The 25,720-nt window shown below is 41.6% G+C and overlaps 1 long non-coding RNA gene across 2 annotated transcripts in view; it reads right to left on the bottom strand.

Annotated features, from left to right (window-relative positions):
- Nucleotides 1-5,057: 5,057 nt before the first annotated feature.
- The window catches only part of LOC120094650 (uncharacterized), a 97,520-nt gene continuing 76,857 nt past the window's right edge, over nt 5,058-25,720 (bottom strand). For both annotated transcript variants that reach the window (XR_005489067.2, XR_005489069.2), the window contains one exon: nt 5,058-5,241. This is a non-coding gene — a long non-coding RNA (uncharacterized LOC120094650). The remainder of the gene's footprint in view (nt 5,242-25,720) is intronic.

Below are 25,720 nucleotides of genomic sequence, written 5' to 3'. Positions count from 1 at the left end.
AGGTATTTTTCTATATGCATCTCATACTTTCTGTAAGACAGTCATGACTCTAATTGGCTATGTTCTATCTTGTAACGACCCCTACTTGTGACTGCTTGGTACGTCTCTACTTTCTCAGCGTGGCAGACAAGTGGCCTACAGGATCGAGGAAAACCGATGTGAGAAGCGAGGAAGGAAAAAATTTAAAACAAAGCAATTTCACTAATAACATGCTCAAGTAGTCTAGAGTAATTTGGGTACTTGGTGAATCATTGCTTAGCAATTCATGAACACTGTGGGTGCTTGGAATTCAATTCCATTGTCCTCTATCTGAATTGCTTTGAGAAGGGGGGGGGGACTGTCACATGGGAAGGAAAGGAAGTTTTGACTTTCACATGCCTGTTATTGCTAAGGAAACCACTTCCTCCGGCATTCACATACTAAGCTTGTCTCTGCTTCTGGCTACCGTTCAAATTACGTCTTGGTGCTGCTTTAAGGAACGAACAAGGGTGGAGAGCACTTTCAAAACTTTACTCAACTTTGTTTGGAGAACAAAAAGAGGGGGATTTTCAGAGATGCCCCTCCTTCTCTGAAGTTCTCTAGGTATCCTTGGACGGAGCCTCTCAGACCTAACAGGATGTCTGAGATTGGAGGGAAGTGGCCTGCGATCTGCCAGTAAACAAATGAGATGGGAGTGCAGCTTTGTTGTGCTTTCTGATTGGCAATGGCTCTGAACTATCTCCTAGTTCTTGCCGCAGACAAAGAGACAGGAGATGAATTACCATGTTCTGGGACTGAGTGTTCCTTTCTAATTCAAACTGCAATAAGAAATAAAAATGATTAGGCATCCAGCGTGTAGATTATATAACTCGCTTCCTCTTTTTTTTTCTTCTCCTCCTCTTTGGTTTGTTTTGTCTTTTAAAGGAAAAAATGAATAATATTTTAAAGAGCTCATCAAGAGCCTTCTTACACACTCAACTGGACTCTGATCTGAAGTGACGATTTTTACACAAGTGGGTCTCTACTATTTGAGGTTATTTTTACTTTTATTTATATTTCTGTTTTTTAACCCTAACAGAATGTGTGTGTGTGTGTGTGTGTGTGTGTGTGTGTGTGTGTGTGTGTGTGTGTGTGCGCGTGCTGGGGAGATGGTTCAGTCTACCAAGCTTGCTATAAGCATGAGGAACTGAGTTTGAGTCTTTTCTCCCACATATATAAATCAGGCACCCCATATGCTGGGGAGAGAGAGACAGGAGGCTCCTCAGAAGTCACTGAGGATCCCACTGCTGAATCAATGAGCTCCAGGTTCAGTGAAAACCACTGTCTCAAAAACTCGGATGGAGACGCAGACAAGATGGCACCTGTGTTGCAGGAGCTTGCCACAAAAGTCAGATGGCCTGAGGTTTGTCCTTGGAATCAAGGGCGGAAGGCAAAAGCTGAGAATCAAAAGTTTACCTCTGACCTCCATGTGCTAGCTCTTTTTTTTTTCTTTTTTTTGGAGCCGGGGACCGAACCCAGGACCTTGCGCTTCCTAGGCAAGCGCTCTACCGCTGAGCTAAATCCCCAGCCCCCATATGCTAGCTCTAATATGTACTCATGCATGCACATGCACAACCATAATAAATAATTTAAAAAACACGCTGATGGAGTGACTGAAGAATGCTATTCCCTGTTAACCTCCAGCCTCCACACATACACGCATTCGTACACACACAAGAAGGGTCTTGTATAAACTACTGCTTGATCCACTGTAGACTCCCAACAGATTCTAAACTTCTTTGCTGTTCCCTAATGGCGAGGCTCCATAGTTCATTGTCTACCTCTTTGTTTTCAAAGTTGCTCATGAATCTTAGAATCGGAACAAAACCCCTCTGTTATGAAGAACGGTCTGCAAACAATGAGTCTATGGTGAATGTATGACAGAGGAATGCTCTTTCGATATCGCATGGGGCAACTGGGAAAAGGGCAGCCAGCTTCTTCACTGTAGTTAGGCCGGTACTGTGTTAGGAGAGGCTCCCGGAAATCATGAGCGAAGGAACAAAGTGTTTAATATTAAGTGGCTTCATATTCATCGTTTCAGCAATCATAGCTTTAGTTTTGATAATTAGCATATAAAAGAGGAACGTATTTTTATATTGACTGCGAAAGTGCAGAAATGTACAGAAATGTATTGCCAGTCTATTCACGACTGCCTACATATAATCCCCAGAAGCTTCAGAAAAGTGCTTTATTTCTAAGTTTGATAGTATACAAAGGTTGCAAACCCGTGACGTACTTTTCAGTATGAATTCAGATAGTGATGTTTGACAAGGGAGATAGTGGGATCGCCCATAACAGAAATACCTGGGGTGCATTGAGAATTTAGTATTAGTCACTGAGGTGAACATGTAACATGCTGTCTCATTTAACCTCCTGCTAATGACTCTGTAAATATTGGTTCTATCATCATCCTTGACCTTTATATGAAGAATGGAAGCTCAGAGAGATAAGTAAGTTCTTAATTAGGCTCAGTCAGTCCAGTAAGGGGTTAACATTCAAAAGCTATGGCTTTTCCTCTCAGGCTGCATAGCTGGTAGGTATCTGCAAAGAGAATGCCTTTGACATAAACTGGTTTGAAAGGGCTAAAGAGGAAGGGAAGGGCTCCACCCCTTCCTTCCCCAGAAAGTACATATGCACAACTCTTGAGTGATTCTTTTGAACCACCAGAGGTAGATAATATAGTTCTCTGGAGAGGGCGGGGGTTATCCCAGCCTTAATCATTCAGGAAAGGGGGGAGGCTTCCACCAGAAAAAAAAAAGGAACATTTGCGAGCCACAGTAGGTGAGGATTGAGGTCTTGACTAGGATATCTTGAATGCAGTTGTAAAACAAAACAAAACAAAACAAAACAAAACAAAACAAAACAAAACAAAACACCAACCTGTCTTCTAGCATCCAACTATCCTTGCCTCCTAGAGACAGACTAGAATTTAAAAAGACTCGGTGGTCATCCAACTTGAAGAAGGGGTTTGTCTTGTTGAAGGAGGAAACTGATTCCTCATATCTTCAGTAAAGTAATACTTAGTGAAATCAAAAACACGTTCCAAAGATACCAAGGGAAGGTTCACATGGCCATGTTTGAACTATTAGCTACATTTGAGATTCCCCTAACTTTTTCATTTTTGAACTGAAGGGTAAAAGTCTTGCTAATGGGGAGGGCAAATCAAGTGGGAAACCACGAAAACCCTGAGGGCCAATCCCCATCTCTCCCTGTCAAATCAAGAGAAACAGCTTTCCTCCCTCTCTTCCTCCTCTTCCTCTCATTTTGTTGTGTGGTGTATATGCATGTGCACATTCATGTGTGTGCACATGTACACACGTGTATAGAGGACAGAGGGTGGTTGACTATGGGTGCTTTCCCCAAACACACCCCACCTTCGGTTTTTTGAGATGCGGTTTCTCATTGACCTTGGAGGTCATTGATTGGCTAGAATACAAGCATACTCCAGGGATCCTCCTGTCTCAGGTCCACACCCTGCCAGTGGGCCACCATAACTAGATTCTTGTGTGTTCTGGTCATCTGGCTTTTAAACCAGCATTTAAACCATGCCATCTCCTCAGACAGATTTTTGTTTATCTGTTTTCAAGAGAAGAAAAATTTAATCCCACAATGTCTTAGCATGTCTCCCTCTAGATATATATTTCCCCAAGGACTCATAGTTCTAGCTTAAGACATTAAAGTCGTAATTAAGAGCAAATGTCATCAACACACCCTAGTTGACATCTTGCCCAGCTGTGTTAAAGAAAACCAACTTCCACCCAGTTTCTAAAGCCCGTAATCGTAGAGTGATTCCTCACCTCTTCATCCCTAAGTTCAATTACCGTTAGGATGTGGCAACGTTGCCTTTAAGGGACCTGAGTTGGCGACTCTTCTGTTATCATGGCCTCTCATCTGAGTGACGGCAGCACCTTCCTAGCCGTCCAGTTGTTTCTACATGTGCCTTCTTTCAGCTCATTTTCTGTCTATCCGTCATGGGGCAGCTTTTCCTAATTCAGTGTTTATCTAAATGTCTTGAAAAGTATACAGTTCAGGATAAATTTCATGCTCCCTTTACTCATAATGGTTGGTGTCATCCAGGCTGGCTTGTCACTCTCTACTCCTCTCTTCAACCTCCACACTCCAGTCCTAGGTGATTGGATTAGTTATTTTTCTTGTTGCAGTGACAAAACCGCTGATTAACGGAAGGGCTCGTTTTTATTCCCAGTACCACTGTGTGGAAGGCATGGCTGTAGGGGCTGGAGGCAGCTGGTTTCCAGACTGAGAAAGCAAAGCGGGATGAATACTGGGGTCTGCTCACTTTCTCACTGTCTCAGGGTTCCTCACCTGGGATCTTTAACCCATGGAATGATACAATCCACCCATGGGTCTTTACTGCTTAGTAGGGTCAAACTCCCAGAGTCTCCTAGTCAATTCTGTATATATGAAGCCAAGCATCTACCTTCGCTAATTTGACACTTGACATTACTTTTAAGTCATAACATTTCACCTCTGATACGTACAGGCCCATGGCTGTCTCACGACGTAAGATGTATTCAGGGCATATTCAAAAGCCCCAAGTCTTTAGCAGTTGCAAAGTTGTTCAGAAGCACAAGCGTAGTGTGTCTCTTCTGAGATTCAGGCAATTTCCTGACAGTAAGCTATTTCTTATAAAACTCAAAACCAAGTTACACAGCTCTAATATATGAGAGAGAAGTGATTGGGCATGGGGTGAATAGGGACCAGAAAGGACTAGACTGCTTTCTCTCAGTTACCACAGATGAGCCTGAGGAGCAACTGTGGAGGAGTTGAAAGTGAAGATTCCAAAGTTACTGTGTCCTCTTCAGCAGTTAGTGCTAAAGGAACTATGTGATGTCTATGCTTAACCAGTCAAGATGGGGTAGGGAGGGCCCTCTAAACGCCCAGTGACTTCAAGCAACTGAATTCTCTCCTTGTTCATGGTCTATTTCCATCACTTCTGAGTATTGTAGACCCTGCGGTGACCCAATCACAAGCTGACAGGTCACGTGCCAAAAAGGGAAGGAGAAAAAGAGAGAGGGCAATAAATTTCAGACAGATACCGGCTGCATTTTATTTGTTAAAGCAAGCCATGCTACTGGCTAAATTCAATCGGGTGGGAAAATAAAAGAACAAGAACATGTCTGATGTCTGCTACCTGCCAATTATCTGGTTAGTAAACATTCTGTTCTTTTTTTTCTTCCCACACAACATGTTCTCTCGCTGCCCCTGTGAAGAAAAAGGAAAAAAAAATCACTCAAATGCTATCTAGTCACAACCATGGAAGTTCAGTGTGGTTTCTTATAAGCCACAGAATCTATATCTCCCCTATTCTGCCGACAGAAGACAGAAGAGCCATGACAGTTTGATGATGAACACCCGCTCCAAAGGGAAAAGAGAGGAAGTCACAGGTGACCACTGACCCGGGGAAACTGTATGAACCTTCAGGATTAAAGAGACAGTCATTGGGATAGGTGAAGTGTTGCTTGATTAGGCTCAAATTCTTCATGTAGAAGCCCTGAGAAGTTTCTTTGACTTTGATGCCTGGAGCCTCAGGGACATCTCTTTGATCAATTTATTGGCTTATTTACCAATATAACCTTTTAAAGATTTAGTAACTTTATGTCTATGAAGACTATTCTTTTCCCACCTTACTAAGTGCTTTCTAGTTTTTGGGTTTTTTTTTTTTCTATGATAAAATTATGACTAAAAGCAACTTGGAGAGGAAATGGTTTAACTCTCACAGGTTAGAGTCTCTCACCAAGAGACTTGAAGACAAGACCTCAAGTAGTAACCCAGAGGCAGGCACTGAACCATAGATGGACATTGGTTTCTTTTTTTTTTCTTTTCTTTTTTTTTTTTTTTTTATTAACTTGAGTATTTCTTATATATATTTCGAGTGTTATTCCCTTTCCCGGTTTCCGGGCAAACATCCCCCTCCCCCCTCCCCTTCCTTATGGGTGTTCCCCTCCCAACCCTCCCCCCATTGCCACCCTCCCCCCATAGACTAGTTCACTGGGGGTTCAGTCTTAGCAGGACCCAGGGCTTCCCCTTCCACTGGTGCTCTTACTAGGATATTCATTGCTACCTATGGGGTCAGAGTCCAGGGTCAGTCCATGTATAGTCTTTAGGTAGTGGCTTAGTCCCTGGAAGCTCTGGTTGCTTGGCATTGTTGTACTTTTGGGGTCTCGAGCCCCTTCAAGCTCTTCCAGTTCTTTCTCTGATTCCTTCAATAGGGGACCTATTCTCAGTTCAGTGGTTTGCTGCTGGCATTCGTCTCTGTATTTGCTGTATTCTGGCTGTGTCTCTCAGGAGAGATCTACATCCGGCTCCTGTCGGTCTGCACTTCTTTGCTTCATCCATCTTGTCTAATTGGGTGGCTGTATATGTATGGGCCACATGTGGGGCAGACTCTGAATGGGTGTTCCTTCAGTCTCTGTTTTAATCTTTGCCTCTCCCTTCCCTGCCAAGGGTATTCTTTTTCCTCATTTAAAGAAGGAGTGAAGCATTCACATTTTGATCATCCGTCTTGAGTTTTGTTTGTTCTAGGGATCTAGGGTAATTCAAGCATTTGGGCTAATAGCCACTTATCAATGAGTGCATACCATGTATGTCTTTTTGTGATTGGGTTAGCTCACTCAGGATGATATTTTCCAGTCCCAACCATTTGCCTACGAATTTCATAGACTCGTTGTTTTTGATAGCTGAGTAATATTCCATTGTGTAGATGTACCACATTTTCTGTATCCATTCCTCTGTTGAAGGGCATCTGGGTTCTTTCCAGCTTCTGGCTATTATAAATAAGGCTGCAATGAACATAGTGGAGCACGTGTCTCTTTTATATGTTGAGGCATCTTTTGGGTATATGCCCAAGAGAGGTATAGCTGGATCCTCAGGCAGTTCAATGTCCAATCTTCTGAGGAACCTCCAGACTGATTTCCAGAATGGTTTTACCAGTCTGCAATCCCACCAACAATGGAGGAGTGTTCCTCTTTCTCCACATCCTCGCCGGCACCTGAGTTTTTGATCTTAACCATTCTCACTGGTGTGAGGTGAAATCTCAGGGTTGTTTTGATTTGCATTTCCCTTATGACTAAAGATGTTGAACATTTCTTTAGGTGTTTCTCAGCCATTCGGCATTCCTCAGCTGTGAATTCTTTGTTTAGCTCTGAACCCCATTTTTTAATAGGGTTATTTGTTTCCCTGCGGTCTAACTTCTTGAGTTCTTTGTATATTTTGGATATAAGGCCTCTATCTGTTGTAGGACTGGTAAAGATCTTTTCCCAATCTGTTGGTTGCCGTTTTGTCCTAACCACAGTGTCCTTTGCCTTACAGAAGCTTTGCAGTTTTATGAGATCCCATTTGTCAATTCTTGATCTTAGAGCATAAGCCATTGGTGTTTTGTTCAGGGAATTTTTTCCAGTGCCCATGTGTTCCAGATGCTTCCCTAGTTTTTCTTCTATTAGTTTGAGTGTGTCTGGTTTGATGTGGAGGTCCTTGATCCACTTGGACTTAAGCTTTGTACAGGGTGATAAGCATGGATCGATCTGCATTCTTCTACATGTTGACCTCCAGTTGAACCAGCACCATTTGCTGAAAATGCTATCTTTTTTCCATTGGATGGTTTTGGCTCCTTTGTCAAAAATCAAGTGACCATAGGTGTGTGGGTTCATTTCTGGGTCTTCAATTCTATTCCATTGGTCTATCTGTCTGTCTCTGTACCAATACCATGCAGTTTTTATCACTATTGCTCTGTAATACTGCTTGAGTTCAGGGATAGTGAGTGATTCCCCCTGAAGTCCTTTTATTGTTGAGGATAGCTTTAGCTATCCTGGGTTTTTTGTTATTCCAGATGAATTTGCAAATTGTTCTGTCTAACTCTTTGAAGAATTGGATTGGTATTTTGATGGGGATTGCATTGAATCTGTAGATTGCTTTTGGTAAAATGGCCATTTTTACTATATTAATCCTGCCAATCCATGAGCATGGGAGATCTTTCCATCTTCTGAGGTCTTCTTCAATTTCTTTCCTCAGTGTCTTGAAGTTCTTATTGTACAGATCTTTTACTTGCTTGGTTAAAGTCACACCGAGGTACTTTATATTATTTGGGTCTATTATGAAGGGTGTCGTTTCCCTAATTTCTTTCTCGGCTTGTTTCTCTTTTGTATAGAGGAAGGCAACTGATTTATTTGAGTTAATTTTATACCCAGCCACTTTGCTGAAGTTGTTTATCAGCTTTAGTAGTTCTCTGGTGGAACTTTTGGGATCACTTAAATATACTATCATGTCATCTGCAAATAGTGATATTTTGACCTCTTCTTTTCCGATCTGTATCCCCTTGATCTCCTTTTGTTGTCTGATTGCTCTGGCTAGAACTTCAAGAACTATATTGAATAAGTAGGGAGAGAGTGGGCAGCCTTGTCTAGTCCCTGATTTTAGTGGGATTGCTTCAAGTTTCTCTCCATTTAGTTTACTGTTAGCAACTGGTGTGCTGTATATGGCTTTTACTATGTTTAGGTATGGGCCTTGAATTCCTATTCTTTCCAGGACTTTTATCATAAAGGGGTGTTGAATTTTGTCAAATGCTTTCTCAGCATCTAATGAAATGATCATGTGGTTCTGTTCTTTCAGTATGTTTATATAATGGATCACGTTGATGGTTTTCCGTATATTAAACCATCCCTGCATGCCTGGGATGAAGCCTACTTGATCATGGTGGATGATTGTTTTGATGTGCTCTTGAATTCGGTTTGCCAGAATTTTATTGAGTATTTTTGCGTCGATATTCATAAGGGAAATTGGTCTGAAGTTCTCTTTCTTTGTTGTGTCTTTGTGTGGTTTAGGTATAAGAGTAATTGTGGCTTCGTAGAAGGAATTCGGTAGTGCTCCATCTGTTTCAATTTTGTGGAATAGTTTGGATAATATTGGTATGAGGTCTTCTATGAAGGTTTGATAGAATTCTGCACTAAACCCGTCTGGACCTGGGCTCTTTTTGTTTGGGAGACCTTTAATGACTGCTTCTATTTCCTTAGGAGTTATGGGGTTGTTTAACTGGTTTATCTGTTCCTGATTTAACTTCGATACCTGGTATCTGTCTAGGAAATTGTCCATTTCCTGAAGATTTTCAAATTTTGTTGAATATAGGTTTTTATAGTAAGATCTGATGATTTTTTGAATTTCCTCTGAATCTGTAGTTATGTCTCCCTTTTCATTTCTGATTTTGTTAATTTGGACGCACTCTCTGTGTCCTCTCATTAGTCTGGCTAAGGGTTTATCTATCTTGTTGATTTTCTCAAAGAACCAACTTTTGGTTCTGTTGATTCTTTCTATGGTCCTTTTTCTTTCTACTTGGTTGATTTCAGCTCTGAGTTTGATTATTTCCTGCCTTCTACTCCTCCTGGGTGTATTTGCTTCTTTTTGTTCTAGAGCTTTTAGGTGTGCTGTCAAGCTGCTGACATATGCTCTTTCCTGTTTCTTTCTGCAGGCACTCAGCGCTATGAGTTTTCCTCTTAGCACGGCTTTCATTGTGTCCCATAAGTTTGAGTATGTTGTATCTTCATTTTCATTAAATTCTAAAAAGTTTTTAATTTCTTTCTTTATTTCTTCCTTGACCAGGTTATCATTGAGTAGAGCATTGTTCAATTTCCACGTATATGTGGGCATTCTTCCCTTATTGTTATTGAAGACCAGTTTTAGGCCGTGGTGGTCCGATAGCACGCATGGGATTATTTCTATCTTTCTGTACCTGTTGAGGCCCGTTTTTTGACCAATTATATGGTCAATTTTGGAGAAAGTACCATGAGGAGCTGAGAAGAAGGTATATCCTTTTGCTTTAGGATAGAATGTTCTATAAATATCCGTTAAGTCCATTTGGCTCATGACTTCTCTTAGTCTGTCGACATCACTGTTTAATTTCTGTTTCCATGATCTGTCCATTGATGAGAGTGGGATGTTGAAATCTCCCACTATTATTGTGTGAGGTGCAATGTGTGTTTTGAGCTTTAGTAAGGTTTCTTTTACGTATGTAGGTGCCCTTGTATTTGGGGCATAGATATTTAGGATTGAGAGTTCATCTTGGTGGATTTTTCCTTTGATGAATATGAAGTGGCCTTCCTTATCTTTTTTGATGACTTTTAGTTGGAAATTGATTTTATTTGATATTAGAATGGCTACTCCAGCTTGCTTCTTCTGACCATTTGCTTGGAAAGTTGTTTTCCAGCCTTTCACTCTGAGGTAGTGTCTGTCTTTGTCTCTGAGGTGTGTTTCCTGTAGGCAGCAGAATGCAGGGTCCTCGTTGCGTATCCAGTTTGTTAATCTATGTCTTTTTATTGGGGAGTTGAGGCCATTGATATTGAGAGATATTAAGGAATAGTGATTATTGCTTCCCTTTATATTCATATTTGGATGTGAGGTTATGTTTGTGTGCTTTCATTCTCTTTGTTTTGTTGCCAAGACGATTAGTTTCTTGCTTCTTCTAGGGTATAGCTTGCTTCCTTATGTTGGGCTTTACCATTTATTATCCTTTGTAGTGCTGGATTTGTGGAAAGATATTGTGTAAATTTGGTTTTGTCATGGAATATCTTGGTTTCTCCATCTATGTTAATTGAGAGTTTTGCTGGATACAGTAACCTGGGCTGGCATTTGTGTTCTCTTAGGGTCTGTATGACATCAGTCCAGGATCTTCTGGCCTTCATAGTTTCTGGCGAGAAGTCTGGTGTGATTCTGATAGGTCTGCCTTTATATGTTACTTGACCTTTTTCCCTTACTGCTTTTAATATTCTTTCTTTATTTTGTGCGTTTGGTGTTTTGACAATTATGTGACGGGAGGTGTTTCTTTTCTGGTCCAATCTATTTGGAGTTCTGTAGGCTTCTTGTATGTCTATGGGTATCTCTTTTTTTAGGTTAGGGAAGTTTTCTTCTATGATTTTGTTGAAGATATTTACTGGTCCTTTGAGCTGGGAGTCTTCACTCTCTTCTATACCTATTATCCTTAGGTTTGATCTTCTCATTGAGTCCTGTATTTCCTGTATGTTTTGGACCAGTAGCTTTTTCCGCTTTACATTTTCTTTGACAGTTGAGTCAATGATTTCTATGGAATCTTCTGCTCCTGAGAGTCTCTCTTCCATCTCTTGTATTCTGTTGGTGAAGCTTGTATCTACAGCTCCTTGTCTCTTCTTTTGGTTTTCTATATCCAGGGTTGTTTCCATGTGTTCTTTCTTGATTGCTTCTATTTCCATTTTTAATTCCTTCAACTGTTTGATTGTGTTTTCCTGGAATTCTTTCAGGGATTTTTGTGTCTCCTCTCTATGGGCTTCTACTTGTTTATTTATGTTTTCCTGGAATTCTTTCAGGGATTTTTGTGTCTCCTCTCTATGGGCTTCTACTTGTTTATTTATGTTTTCCTGGAATACTTTCAGGGATTTTTGCGATTCTTTCAGGCATTTTTGCGATTCCTCTCTGTGGGCTTCTACTTGTTCTCTAAGGGAGTTCTTCATGTCTTTCTTGTAGTCCTCCAGCATCATGATCAAATATGATTTTGAAACTAGATCTTGCTTTTCTGGTGTGTTTGGATATTCCGTGTTTGCTTTGGTGGGAGAATTGGCCTCCGATGATGCCATGTAGTCTTGGTTTCTGTTGCTTGTGTTCCTGAGCTTGCCTCTCGCCATCAGATTATCTCTAGTGTTACTTTGTTCTGCTATTTCTGACAGTGGATAGACTGTCCTATAAGCCTGTGTGTCAGGAGTGCTGTAGACCTGTTTTCCTCTCTTTCAGTCAGTTATGGGGACAGAGTGTTCTGCTTTCGGGCGTGTAGTTTTTCCTCTCTACAGGTCTTCAGCTGTTCCTGTGGGCCTGTGTCTTGAGTTCACCAGGCAGCTTTCTTGCAGCAGAAAATTTGGTCTTACCTGTGGTCCCGAGGCTCAGGTTCGCTCGTGGGGTGCTGCCCAGGGGCTCTCTGCAGCGGCAGCAACCAGGAAGACCTGTGCGGCCCCTTCCGGGAGCTTCAGTGCACCAGGGTTCCAGATGGTCTTTGGCTTTTTACTCTGGCGTCCGAGATGTGTGTGCAGGGAGCAGTCTCTTCTGGTTTCCCAGGCTTGTCTGCCTCTCTGAAGGTTTAGCTCTCCCTCCCACGGGATTTCGGTGCAGAGAACTGTTTATCCGGTTTGTTTCTTTCAGGTTCTGGCGGTGTCTCAGGCACAGGGGTCCTGCCGCTCCTGGGCCCTTCCCCACGGGAGCCCAGAGGCCTTATACAGTTTCCTCTTGGGCCAGGGATGTGGGCAGGGGTGAGCAGTGTTGGTGGTCTCTTCTGCTCTGCAGCCTCAGGAGTGCCCACCTGACCAGGCGGTTGGGTCTCTCTCTCACCGGGTCTGGGAGCAGAGAGCTGCTGCGGGCCGGGATCCGCGGGTGTGGGACTTCCGGTAAACACAGAACGTGCCTGGTCCTAGAGAAATTCTGCTTCCGTGTGTCCCAAGCTCACCAGGCAGCTTTCTTGCGGCAGAAAATTTGGTCTTACCTGTGGTCCCGAGGCTCAGGTTCGCTCGTGGGGTGCTGCCCAGGGGCTCTCTGCAGCGGCAGCAACCAGGAAGACCTGTGCCGCCCCTTCCGGGAGCTTCAGTGCACCAGGGTTCCTGATGGTCTTTGGCTTTTTCCTCTGGCGTCCGAGATGTGTGTGCAGGGACTGGACATTGGTTTCTTATACCATCCAAGATGGCCTCCCCAGATCTGGTGTCACCTACAGTGTGCTAGGCTGCCCACCCCAATTATTAACCAAGAAATTTCCCCTCTGTCATTTCCATAGACCAACCCCCAAGGGCTGTTCTCTGTGATGATCCACATTATTCAAGCTTTATCTGTATTTTGTTGGTTGGTGACTGGAAATCAGAGGTGATTAAAAATTCAAAACCAAACCAAACCAAACCAAACAAGGGTAGGATTGAAGGGAACTCCCTTCCCAGCCTTGTAGCAGTCTTTGCAATGGCTGCCTTGTTGTTTCTAGTTCCTGCTTGGCACCTTTCTTGCCTGGCTCCAGACTTAGCCCAGATCCACCACTCAGTACCATACCTTGGCCACTGAGTCCTGGAATGTGAAGCTCTCTGGCTGCTGGTTCCTGAGAGACTCATTGTCCCTTATTAGCACCTTAACACTGACATACCTCTGTAAACTGCATCTTTAGTGAATTCTCTTCAGTTAAATGGCTGTATACCCAGCTGCTTCCTGCTAAGCTGTTAAACACAGCTGTCTGCCAATCCCATTCAAACAGCTAGACGTGTCATTGTAAAGATCTTTTCTTGATACATTACTTGGGTGTCTCTCTCTCTCTCTCTCTCTCTCTCTCTCTCTCTCTCTCTCCCTCCCTCCCTCCCTCTCTCATAATTTTGGAAGCTCTTAGTTCAGTGCATTAAGTACTGGTACGGCCATTCTCTTTAAATTAATTATTAAGATGGCCATGACAGTGAACCACACACGGGTGGTGAGAGTGAGAGAAGTCTGAGTTCTCACAGCTCTGAAGCATGAAAGGCAAAAATGAAAAGCTCTAGGAAGCGATGTCCTCTATCCTCTCTCTCTGTAGTTTGCAGATGTTTGTGTTCTTGCTATGTTTCTCACATGACCTCCTCTACGGGTATAGATCCTGGTGTCTGACTGAATTGATGTGAGATCTACAGCTATGTATCTACCATCAATTATTTAATATCTACTTACCTCTGATTTGTGTATCTACCTCTCTATTATCTATCTTTCTCTCTATCTGTCTGTCTGTATGTCTGACTATTATTTACCTATAATCTATCTATGGATCTATCTATCATCTATCTATCATCTGTTTATCTACCTGTCACCCACTTATCTGTAATCTATGTTCTATCTATAATCTATCCATCTTCTATTTATCAACCCATTGTCCATCTATCACCTATCAGTCTATCTATCTATCTATCTATCTATCTATCTATCTATCTATCTATCTGAATTAGCTAACACAAAACAGAAGATAAAGGGTCTTATTTTCTGCCATGGAAAGCTGCAGTTTCAGGAACAAGGTGGTCCATTGGAATCTTCAATGAAGTCTGTACCTGGAGAGCTGAGAACCAGGCGATCTGTAAAACGCCATTCCCAGAATAAATGACAGATATCCCTGACTCTGCAGAAAGACTAAGAATAAAGGTGTAAACTCCTTTTTCCTCTGTGTTTTGTTCTATTCAGGTCCTCAGTTGATTGAGTTGATTCAACTACCTTGGGGGGCGGGGGGATAGTCAACTTTTTATATTGGGTTAGGGCTTCATCTTGACTTAGTCACATCAACAGAGGCAGAATTTCCAAGAAGAGATGTATTTTGAGACATTGGAAGTTAGCACTTCAGAACGTGCATTCAAGGGAGACACAATGCAGACTATAACTCAATGGTATGCCCTTAGGACAGTACTATTAGGATTTTGCCTCAATGACTTTAATTGAATCTGTTTTCTATTAGAGAGATGAAGTTGCCTCTGGTATCTCAATAGGTAAGATTTTAGGGTAGTCATTATTTTCTTTCCTTATATGCCATTGTTTGTAAACTTTCTGACTGTGTCCAAGGTCGTGTATTTCTGAGGTGCCCTATCACTCCCCACACACTCTACCTGTTCTGCCTCCCATGTTATCAAAAGAAATAGTTATAATAAGTGTTCACTATCATGTTACCAGTGCCACCATAATTCTAGTCTCCAGGGACATTCGCTCTCTATTACTTAGTCCTTAACCACCATCTCAGAATTATTCTCTGATGGCACTTACATCTAGCTTCTTATTTTCCTTTATCTAAGTCCTATTGGCTTTACTGTAAAACAGGATACATTGTCTGCACTCTGTCTCTACCCATCTGTCGATGGTTCTAGTAGGCTGGTGGAGATCGGTTTGAACCAGCACCAGCCTCCACAGGGAAGGAAGCCATTGCCCCTAAGAGCTCTCCTCAACTGAAATTGGTGGAGGACTAGGGAGATAGAGGCAGAAGCATCAGGAATTCAAGGCTAGCCTGTGAGACTATCTCAAAAATAAGATCTTTCCTTGGATACTTTCTTGACCAAAATGAGTTATAGGCTCTTTCTGACTAATAAGGACAGGAATCTTCTTGAATGCTTGAGGAGAGAACCCAAAATTTGTGAACAGCACTGACCATTATCCTATAGGATCAACCTTTAGTAATTTGTAGTTTGTTATAGAAATTAAGAAAAAAATGGAAGGAAAAGAGGCTTTGATCATCTTGGGTCTTCTGAATGCTATAGCATCATTTCCTTCCCCCCATCCCCTGCCCTAAGACACTGCCATTCCCCAAAGCCATGGACTTACACATTGAGCTCTGCTGTTGTCAGCTGCCTGTAGCATGACATTTGGTAATTTCCATTACTTCTCCTTTCTCCCTACTAAAGTGGTTCAAAAGCTATGTCAAGAGAGTCGGGTGACACTTTCTTATGTATATTGTATATGTGATATGTATTCTGTGCATCTTATTCTTACCCAGATACATTTTGAAAAGTGATGTCTTATTTAAATTTGTCATTTCTAAACACGAAAGGTATTTATTGTTATGCACTGCCAAGCAGACTGGCAGATTTCAGCAGCAAAATGATTTAAAAAAAATTCTTCGAGGGCTCATTATTTCTATAAATTGACTATTTTTCAGCTGTTATATTTGATTTGGATAAAGCCAAGTGCAAATGGCAAAACAATCCAGTGGCCATCCAACCCTGAGTGCAGTGAGACACCTTAGTTTAGGATAAGTGAAGTTAATTACACCATCTCACATTCTGAAAGGACACAGAATTCAGGGGTGCCAATTAGACTGGTCCAGTCTAAAATAGATGTCTGTAGTGGGAATCACTAACTGCAAGTTAAAAATGGAACCAGGTATAATGTACACGGTGCATAAAATTAGATTGTTTTGATTAGTGCAGACTTTTCCTCCAAACCTTCTCCAGGAATTAATTATTTTGCTTAACTCTCCCCGCCCCCCATTATTTCATCTTTGTCTCCGCTTCTAAGTGATTTTTAAAAATATAATTCAAATCTTGTCGTGTTCCTACTTAAAATGATTGTACATGGAACCAAATTGTCATTGGGAAAGAGTCCTAATTCCTGGGCTCAGAAGAATGTAATGCCACCTCTCTATGCAGGTCCGTTAATGGCAGTCCTGGTCTGAGTGTCCCTGTCCTTCCAGATTCATATGATGGTATTTTAATCCTGATGTGATGCTATTAAATGAAGGGTCTCTGAGACGCTCGTATGTCAGGAAGGAGACATATAATGGAATATATAACATATAACCGTCTTAGTTAGGGTTTCCACTGTGGTGAAAAGGCACCATGACCAAGGCAACTCTTATAAAGGACAACATTTAATCAAGGATGGCTTGCAGGTTCAGAGTTCCAAGACATTAACACCAAGTCAGCAAGTGTGGCAGTGTCTGGGCAGGCATGGTACTAGGGAGACTGGAAGCTCTACATCTTCCTCTGAACACAGCTACAAGACTGGCTCCCATTGCCTACCCCCACAGTGATACAGCTCCTCAGATAAGGCCACACCTACTCTAGTGAGACCACACCTAATTGTGCCACTCCCTTGCCCAAGCATATTCAAACCAGTTCCTGTATAAGACTTTGCTTCTCTTTATTGCCACATGAGGACATAGAGTGTTGGTGCCATCCACCAAGCAAATACTGGTCATTGCTATCCATCAAGTCTTCCATTGTATGCCTCTTGGACCTCTAAGCTTCTGTAACTGGGAAAATAAGCTGCAGCTGTGTCTGACCAGTCCAGTTTGTGGTATTTTCTTACAGCAGTCTGCCAGACTGATACTCTCTATGCTGAAGTTCTGTTCCCAGTCCTTCTTGTGGCCTTTGCCAGCTTGTTAGAGCCCACCTTGAATTGCCCCTTTGCTCAGAAGTTCGCTTTGTCTTTAATGACTCCTCTAGGTCACTGTTCAGGCATTCACCATTCGTTGCAGGTACTTACCTTTTTTTCTTTTCCTAGATTTGGCGCAGTAATCAAGTCTTGTAAAGGAACCATCTGTCTCAGATTGTGACACCAAGACCTTGTGAATTGGCACACGATTATCATTTTTACAAAGGCTCCAAGAAGAACACGAGCTTCTTCTTCGTTTCTCTCAGTTGTGTGCTAAGAGAACTCCATGTGCTTCTTTCTCCATACAATTGAAGTTATGGCCTTAAATAACATCATTTGTCAATCTTACAGACACATGGTTGGTTATTTTACTAATTTAAACAGTTTTACAAAGACTTTCTAAATTATACTTGATGTGACACAGTGTTGCGAAAACACGAAGTCTTCAATTTGTTCTATGGGCCAGTGATACCTTATTTCCCAAATGAATATCTCAAGGTAAGCATTCCAAGAAAATACTCCTGAAACACACAGTGTGGGGAAGCTACTCTCTTTTTCTGTCAAAGTGAATGCTGGGTAGTCTGAGAATGTCTGCTAGGTCCCAGCTTGAGTATATTATGTGATTCCCCTTTTCTAGTCATGACAGTGGCAATGGTGGAGGTAGAGGTTCGAAGTCCACAGAAAATGGAGATGTCATCACAGATAGCAGGGACATCATCAAGGCAGCCAGTCAGAATTTGCAGTGGGCTTACTCAGTGCCATTCTTAGTTCTTAGTACGTGCTCAGAGTTCTGGTCTGGACAAGCTCTGACTGCTACTTGCCTTTCTGGCTGCTGGCTCAGGAGTCTGCTCCTTCCTTTTGAGTGTGGAAGTCTTTGGATTCCGGAGCAAGCGGCCCCCATCATCACTAGCACTATCTCAATTGGTTTGGTGTTGGCCCCATGCACACCAAAACAGGCGTGTCTAGTCTCTTCTGTGCCTTCTCGGAGTTCTTCCACCCGAGACACTAACTCATATCTTCTAAAGTAGAGACCTTGGGATCTTTTTGCACATATAAGATTATAAATATTTCACACATTTTGTGGTACAGAGTTTTGATAACAGAGTCTTGTGTGTGTGTGTGTGTGTGTGTGTGTGTGTGTGTGTGTGTGTTTTAAGCAAATGTTTAAAACGTTTTTGCTTTCTTAGTTCAGAGGCCAACACAAAGAGCTTATGAATAGCTCTGGCCCAGCAATCCTGCCTGACTGAATTCCAGGTAGTTCTGAGGGGCTCTGGGTTAACCAGAGAATAGGTCTCTATGAAATGCCAAGAGGTGATTACACCTCGTTGTACTAAGGCATCCATTGTACGTGATTTCAGTCCTTCTCTTTTGGCTCCAAGTTGGTATTTTCTATGTGCATACTTGAAATAGTTGAGTAAGCAATCAAATACATTTGGTGGTTTGGATGACAACTCCTGGCTGGGGAAAGCTTTCGTCTACATACATTTTTATCCACTCAACAACCATTAAGCCAGCAGTCACTGTGTACTCAAGGGTTGCATTACCCATTTTGAAATCAGTAAATAAATGAATGTGGGCTGTTGTTCAGCCCCCAAAGAGCACACCCATTGGACTGTAAGAAATGGTGAAAATAACCATTTCTCAAGTCGTGCTCTAGAAGAAACAATGTTAAGACTGTAAGGACGCTTTCTTTTCCACCCCTGGAATAGCTCTGCTGTGGAAGAAGTTCTCTCTTCACAGGGCGGGGTCTTTGCTATGCAGACCTGTGGAGATTTGCCCGAGGCACACTAGCACACTCCTCGGCATACCTGTCCAAAGGTTCAAGGAGTTACGACGCCTAATCTCTGCCTCCTATTGGCTATGCAACTTTCAACAAGAGCTATTGCTATGTGAACTTTAGAGAGTTGAGATAAACCAAACATCCAAAGTAAGGTCTAGTGAGTAGCAAATGCTCAACAGAAGCTTGCTTCGAAGCTAGATCTCTGTCAGGGGAATTAGGGGTGCCTGCTTTTGCTTTTCGACTTCAATGCCGGCCATTTCTTTTAACTAAAAGCTACCCATGGAAAGGACAACATAGTTTTCTGATTGCCTTGGCCTGTTTGGAAAACTGGGGTCAGCTAGGAAGGTTAAAAAGAGAGTTTTATTCAATAGGTTATCTACAGATCTTCAAGATATGTCATTCTAAAAATGTGGCTTGATTTCATCTCAGTGTGATAAACCAGCTGCAGCAAGTGGGGTAGCGAGAAAGGGGGAAGCTCCACTCCTGTAAATTCCTGATTTAAACTTATTCTCTGTTTCTCACACAGAGCGGAATTAAAAAGACCCCTCCAGTCCCTGGATTCCGAAATATTATTCAGAATAATTCAAGCACCTTTCTCTGAATTTCTTCTTTGTGCTGGGCTCTACAGAGTTCACATAACCTGTGATACAGGGTTCTCAATTTATAAATAAATTGATAACACAGATGGCCTGAGACTCGACCAAGGTCTCCTAGCTGGTGTGACAGCAGCAGCAGCAACAGACTTTGAACCTAGGTGAATTTACTTCAGAGCCTGGCTTTTGATTCTTGTGCTCTATCACACCATGGAGAAAAGATCTTGGGACTTGGGTATGTGATTAAAGTTTGTCTTGTGTCACATTTTAAAAGGAACCATAATGCCTGGTGAGATGGACGACTGGTAAGCTGGATGCCTGGTGAGCTGACCCATACTTTTAATTACTGCATGGGGAGGCAGAGGTAGGCTGACCTCTCCATGAGTCTGTGGCCCACTAGGCTGCATAGTGAGATCCCATTTCAAAACAGAGCAAAAGAAAGGACACCAAAAATATAATTGATAAATAAAATTCAAGAAAATGAACAGGTGCAAGTTAACAATACGTTTGATTTAACCCATTATTTCTAAACGTTACCATTTCGATAATTAATTTTATTCATTATATCGATTTATTTTATGGTCTTTTTCACGCTTAGCCTTAAAACGGATGTGTAATTAATGCTGCTCATGTCTCAAATGCTGAATAGTCCTCGTGGCTGGGGGCCTTCATGCCAGAAAGCATGTTAGCATTGATTAGCTTAAATTACTAGCTTTTGTATTTCTTAAAAGTAATTTCTAATCTTCAGAAAATGTACAGCCCACAAGTATTCAAAGTGAAAGTAAGTATGGAGAAAAAAGGAAAAGAGAAAGCCAAGCAAACAGAAGTAATATCGTCATTGTTTGGGGCTCTGTAATAAACCTGATTTTTCTCAAGGGCCTCCTGTCAGACTTCTAAAATATTTTGAGTCCAGCTGCATGCCCATGTAAGAACATAAGGTTCATTTACCATACTTTACCCCTTGGCCAAACAGAGACCTAAAAATAAACTCTTAAGCTCTTAGGTCTGACCTAAGGCTATATAAATATCCATTTGCAGTTGTTATTGAAGCAAACGAAAAATCCAGTGCCCTAAGTCATTTCATTGTAAAAACTTAAAAAAAAAAAAAACTTCTGCACCCCCTCCCCCAACACTTCCTTCCTCCAAATCAAACACAAACCTAGGAGTGGGGACAGGAGGAAGCAGAGTTAGAGATTTCTAATGTTTCCCCACAAGAGGACAAGGAGAGAAGCTTTCCGTGGAGAATTCCTTCACCCTTTTTTATTCTCGTTGCTAATTGAAATAATGATTAGTGTGTGAAAAATTAGTCCCCTACTATAAAGTTTCTATCTATAAACTCTGGAGAGCTTGGGTCTGCGAAGTACTCTCCCTGCATTTGGAAACGCCCTGTGGGAGACTCCTCCTCCGTGCTGTAACCAGTAACCAGTGCCCCTATTGGAGGTTAGCCAATGTCTGCTCAACAGGGGCACCGAGTGTGGGTTCCGTGGGGGGGCGGGGGAGGGCAGCGACAGACAGGGCGTGCTGTGGCAATGCATTTCATTTATTCCGTTAGAGTAAGGGTAGAATTTATACTCACAGTTTTATAGGGAAATGATGCATTATTTTCTAATATGATGAAAATATTTAGGGCAGATGTTCCGATGAAAGAAAAAAAAAATCTTCCAAGGAAGGCGTGGCTGTGGAACATGGCTAATGCTCTCAAACTTAAAAAGTTGCTTGGCTTGGTGTCTACAGTTCCCTTCTAGCACCCATCCTTAAATGATCTTTTAATATGAATAGAGGGAGAAAATAAAATATCAAAATAGAACCTACACAAGAATGTTCGTATACTTTCGCTCAGAAAAGAGACATTAAAATACGGCAGAGGCTTAGAAAATATCATCTTTAACTATGTATATATTCTTTTCACAAAGGCATGGATAGAGACCAACATATGCAATAACAATGCTATCAGAGGGTTGATAAAGACGGACAGCACAATTCAGTGGTAGATAACTTGTTTAGCATGCACGGGGCTCTGGGTTCAATTCCCAGCATCACAAAAAAAGATATAGAGAAAAAGTCTGATAATGTCATATTCCAAATATCCATACTGTTAGCAAAAAATAGACTATGTTGAAAAAAAGAAAATAAAAATGGATAACAAATATTTTTCCCCCATGGGTGAGTCAGGGAAATGCAAACTACAAACTATGAATTCCAACTTCGCATCTTTATGCACCAGTCCATAAACACGCGTCCTATACTATTGTTCACTAACATTTAAAGGCCGCAAGAACTTGGAGCGGGAGGTTGAATGAGTTGTGGTGTGGCCACGGGTTACAACATATCTATTGGAATTAAGATTTGTATGCCTCATCCAGGAAGTCAGGGCTCTGAGTCTGTCCTGAATTTCCTCAAATACAAATTGGGGAAGGAAAGGGTGAAGCTTCCTCTTGCTGCTTCACCAAATGCAAAGGCTTTCTCAGTATCTTGTGACTGTGATCAGACACTTCAGTTGAGTTGCGGCAGTAGCAAGGGAGAAGCTAAAGGGCTTCTCAGGGGCGGAAGGGTTGCAGGACCTGATTTTGTGGTAGATTTGAGAGAGAATCCGCAAGACATGCAGGAGGACCGTCCCAGTCTGAACGAGAAGGGCCCCGATGACTCATGGGAAAGGACCATATAGGGACATTCAGCCGGGCTTTTCCATCTGTTTCGGTTTCAGTGTAGGCTGAGTGCTTGATTTTGGTTAGGATTCTGTTGTTTCTCTCCTCCACTTCCTGCACTTTCAAACCACTACCAACATTATACCAATTATTATATATTTCCAAGTATCTTTTAGTGCTAATTGCATAGAAAATTGAGATGGTGTTTTATCTAGCTATTTAGTTTACATGTGAGACAGAAGAAACACAAATTAACATGATTTTTTAACAGTGGAAGATTTGAGAAATGTAATATAATATATGTTATATGATTAGAATGCCCAAACAGAACATTTGTTGTGATAAAAAAGTGTAATTTTTAAAATGGAATTAGAAGTAAATATAGCATCTTTTATGGGATATCTACTGACTGGTATCTATAAATAGTATTCTTGCCAACTCTCTTTGATCAAAACAGTTGGATGAAGTGCCTTTAATAACTGTGTGAAAGGAAAATAAAATTGCATTCATTGAACATAACGAGATATAATTTATGTATACTTTAAGATCCAAAGTAACATTATCTCAGTAACTTGCTTTGGGCAACAAACGTAACTTTGAATCACATTTGGTGACTTCAATTAAATTCTTCCCTTTGGGCCATTGATTTGTCCTCACTCCAAAGAATATGAATATATACGTGTGTGTGTGTGTGTGTGTGTGTGTGTGTTTGTGTGTGTGTGTGTGTTTGTGTGTGTGTGTGTGTTTGTGTGTGTGTGTTTGTGTGTGTGTGTGTGTGTGTGTGTGTGTGTGTGTATGCACGCGTGCTGTTATTATTGGTGAAATTAACAGATAACCTCTAAAGATGTCTGTTCCAGTTGATGCTCCAGTTGAAACACTTTATCTGAATGTATAAATTCTAACTTGTTTTTAAAATTAGGGATGCTATTTCCTCACAGAGTGGAGAAAGTAAAGTGTAGTTGAGAAGTCAGAGTCTGGAGGAGGCCTTCATACTCTGGTTCCTCCTGTGGTGAGACATCAGCAGTTCCTAATGGTTCTGTGCTATTAAAATCCCCTCCCCTGGCCTTGCGTGTCCCTCTCTTCTCCCAAACTTCTGCACATTTTCGGGTCAGCAACTAAGCCCTTCTATTAGCTCGTTTTCACCTCCTCTCAAACAGAATGCTCCAGACAAAAGCCCGCTCTAACTCACTCCCCAGTTATTTTCTTCTTGCGTGTCCGTCACGTCACTTTTGAAGCGGATAATGGTTTCCAATAAAGAGTACAATGGACATTTTGAGGCTGGGAGATGACTCTGTGGTTAAGAGCACTTGCAGCTCTTCCAGAGGAGCCAGATTTGTCTCCTAGCACCGACGCAGAGCAGCTCACAAACGCCTGTAATGCCAGCTCCGGTGCCTTCTTCTGGCCCCCACGGCAGCCCATACTTAGGTGACACAGAAAAGCAGACACTCATGTGTGCATAAACAAACCAACCATCTAAAGATACTTACAAAAAAATTACTATCTTCTTCTTCTTTTTTTTTTTTTTTTTTTTTTCAGATTGTTCAGTTCCGGCCACCGTGTCTATACTAGGGAAGGCTTTGCTTGACTCTTCAAATGGCTCCGCGCCAGGCTTGCTCAGCCCACTGGAAATACCCTCCATCCTGGGGCCATGGAAACTCTCTCCACCTTGCTATTCTTTGCTGTGATTTATATCCAAACTTTAGAGGTTGAGGTCGAAGGGGAAGCTCATTCATAGCTGCAACTAACTTCACACTATTTCAGTAGTAACTTGTGCACGAGGAAAGTATTAAGTAAACTCTTTAATTTATTAAAGAAAATGCCACTTTCTTTCCAAAAGAAGAATCAAGGAGAGAAAATACCGAAGAAGAGATGTCAATCGTGGTGCAGTTGTTTGCCCCTGATGCGAGCGTGTGTGAGAACAGATGGTGTGCAGATGGATTGTCATCTGCATGAAGCCTTCCCACTATTCCTATAGCAGCAAAGCTGTCCCAAAGTATCCATTCTGACTGAGGACAGTATCTGCCCTCCTTTGCAGGCCTTTGGCCTAGGTAAGTTAGTGAACAGGATAGACGGGTTTAACTTCAGGCTGAGGCTGCTTCATCGACCTCCTTTAGCTTTCTTATTTGTTGCAGCAGCTGGAAATCTGGGGACTTCAGATGATGTAGCCCCAAGAAGACTTCCCAGAAGGCACCAGATTGCTGTGCTCTCAAAAGGAAACCACTTTGTGTTCCTGCTCTGTTTGAACTGATTCGGAACCCATGGAGGGATGATGCTTGCTGGCTTGCTTCCCATGGCTTTCTCAGCCTGTTCTCTTATAGAGCTCAGAACCAATAAGCCCAGGGATAGAACCAAGCACAGTGGTCTGGGCCCTCCTCCATTGATCACTAGTTAAGGAAATACCCCACAGCCAGATGTTACGGAGGCATTTTCTCAATTTAGATTCTCTTCTTTCTGATAACCCTAGCTTGTTTTGGGTTGTCATAAAACCAGCCAGCACACCATGATCAACCTGGCTTCATTTCAGAAATGTGGAGATAATCCAATACACATAAATTGGTAAATATATTTCATCATATAAATAGTATCAAAGATAGAAATCACAAATTATTTCAATAGATATAGACCATCTTTGCCAGAAGGTGACATCCCTTTATAAAAAACAAACGCCAAAGAGATAAGAGATGGATGGAACATGTCTTAATAAAGGCTAAGATAACTCTATAGCCAACATAATGTCAAACAAAGAAAACCAGAATATTCTACAAGAACTAGGAACAAGGAAAGAACGCCTACCCTCCCCATTCAGTGTACTGCTTGAAGTCTTAGCTAAATCAATACATCAAGAAAATGAATACTAACTAGTAAGGAAAAAAAGTTGAAGGCACTGGAAAATGGAAAGACCTCATGTGTTCATGGACTGGTAGGATTTCTAATATGAAAAAGACCATCCTACCAAAATAAATCTACAAATTCAATGCACTCCTCATCAAAATTTCAACTCAATTCTTCCCCGAAATAATTTCTGATTTAAAGCTATACTACGGAGCCATAGTAATAAAAACAGTATGGTACTGGTTAAAACAGACTCAAATGAAACAAAATAGTGGACTCGGGTGCACATCCATGCTATTACCGTCACTTAACTTGTGATTTAGAAGCAAAATGAATACATTCAAGGTAAGAGAGCATCTTCAACAAATGGAACTGGGAAAATCTGTATGTATATATGTATAACGATGTAACTAGATCTTTTTTTCCCATTTGTTAAAAAAAAAAACCAAAATGGACCTAAGATCTCAATGTTAGACTTGAAACTACTAGAAGATCACACACACACACACACACACACACACACACACACACACACACTCGCATAGTTAAGGACTTTCTCAATAGAAGTCTGATTATAGAAGACAAGGGCCAATAGTCAACAGATGAGGCCTTATGAAGTTGATTCTGTACTGCAAAGGAAACTGATAATTGAACAGAGAGGTAGCCTACAGAATAGGAGAAGATCTTTGCCAGCTGTACATCTGACCAAGAAATTGTGCCTAGAACATACAAGGAGCTTCAAGAAAGCAAACATCTAAGAGCAAACACGGTCCATAAAACAGAACGGATAGTTCTCTAGAGAAGAGACACGAGTGGGTAACAAGCACTTTTAAAAGTGTTTAGCGTCTGTAGCTATTGTGAAAATACAAATAAAAAACTACTTTGAGATGCCAACTCCTTGTAGTCAGAATGGTTATTATCAAGAAAACAGAATTAAAAGTGCTGGAAAGGATGTGGGAGAAGGGCAACTCTTATTCACTGTTGGT

The sequence above is a fragment of the Rattus norvegicus genome, chromosome 9 (genome assembly GCF_036323735.1).
Source record: "Rattus norvegicus strain BN/NHsdMcwi chromosome 9, GRCr8, whole genome shotgun sequence".
Taxonomy (NCBI): Eukaryota; Metazoa; Chordata; class Mammalia; order Rodentia; family Muridae; genus Rattus; species Rattus norvegicus.
The sequence above is the reverse complement of the archived record's forward strand: the minus strand, read 5'-3'. Positions and strand labels throughout refer to the sequence as shown.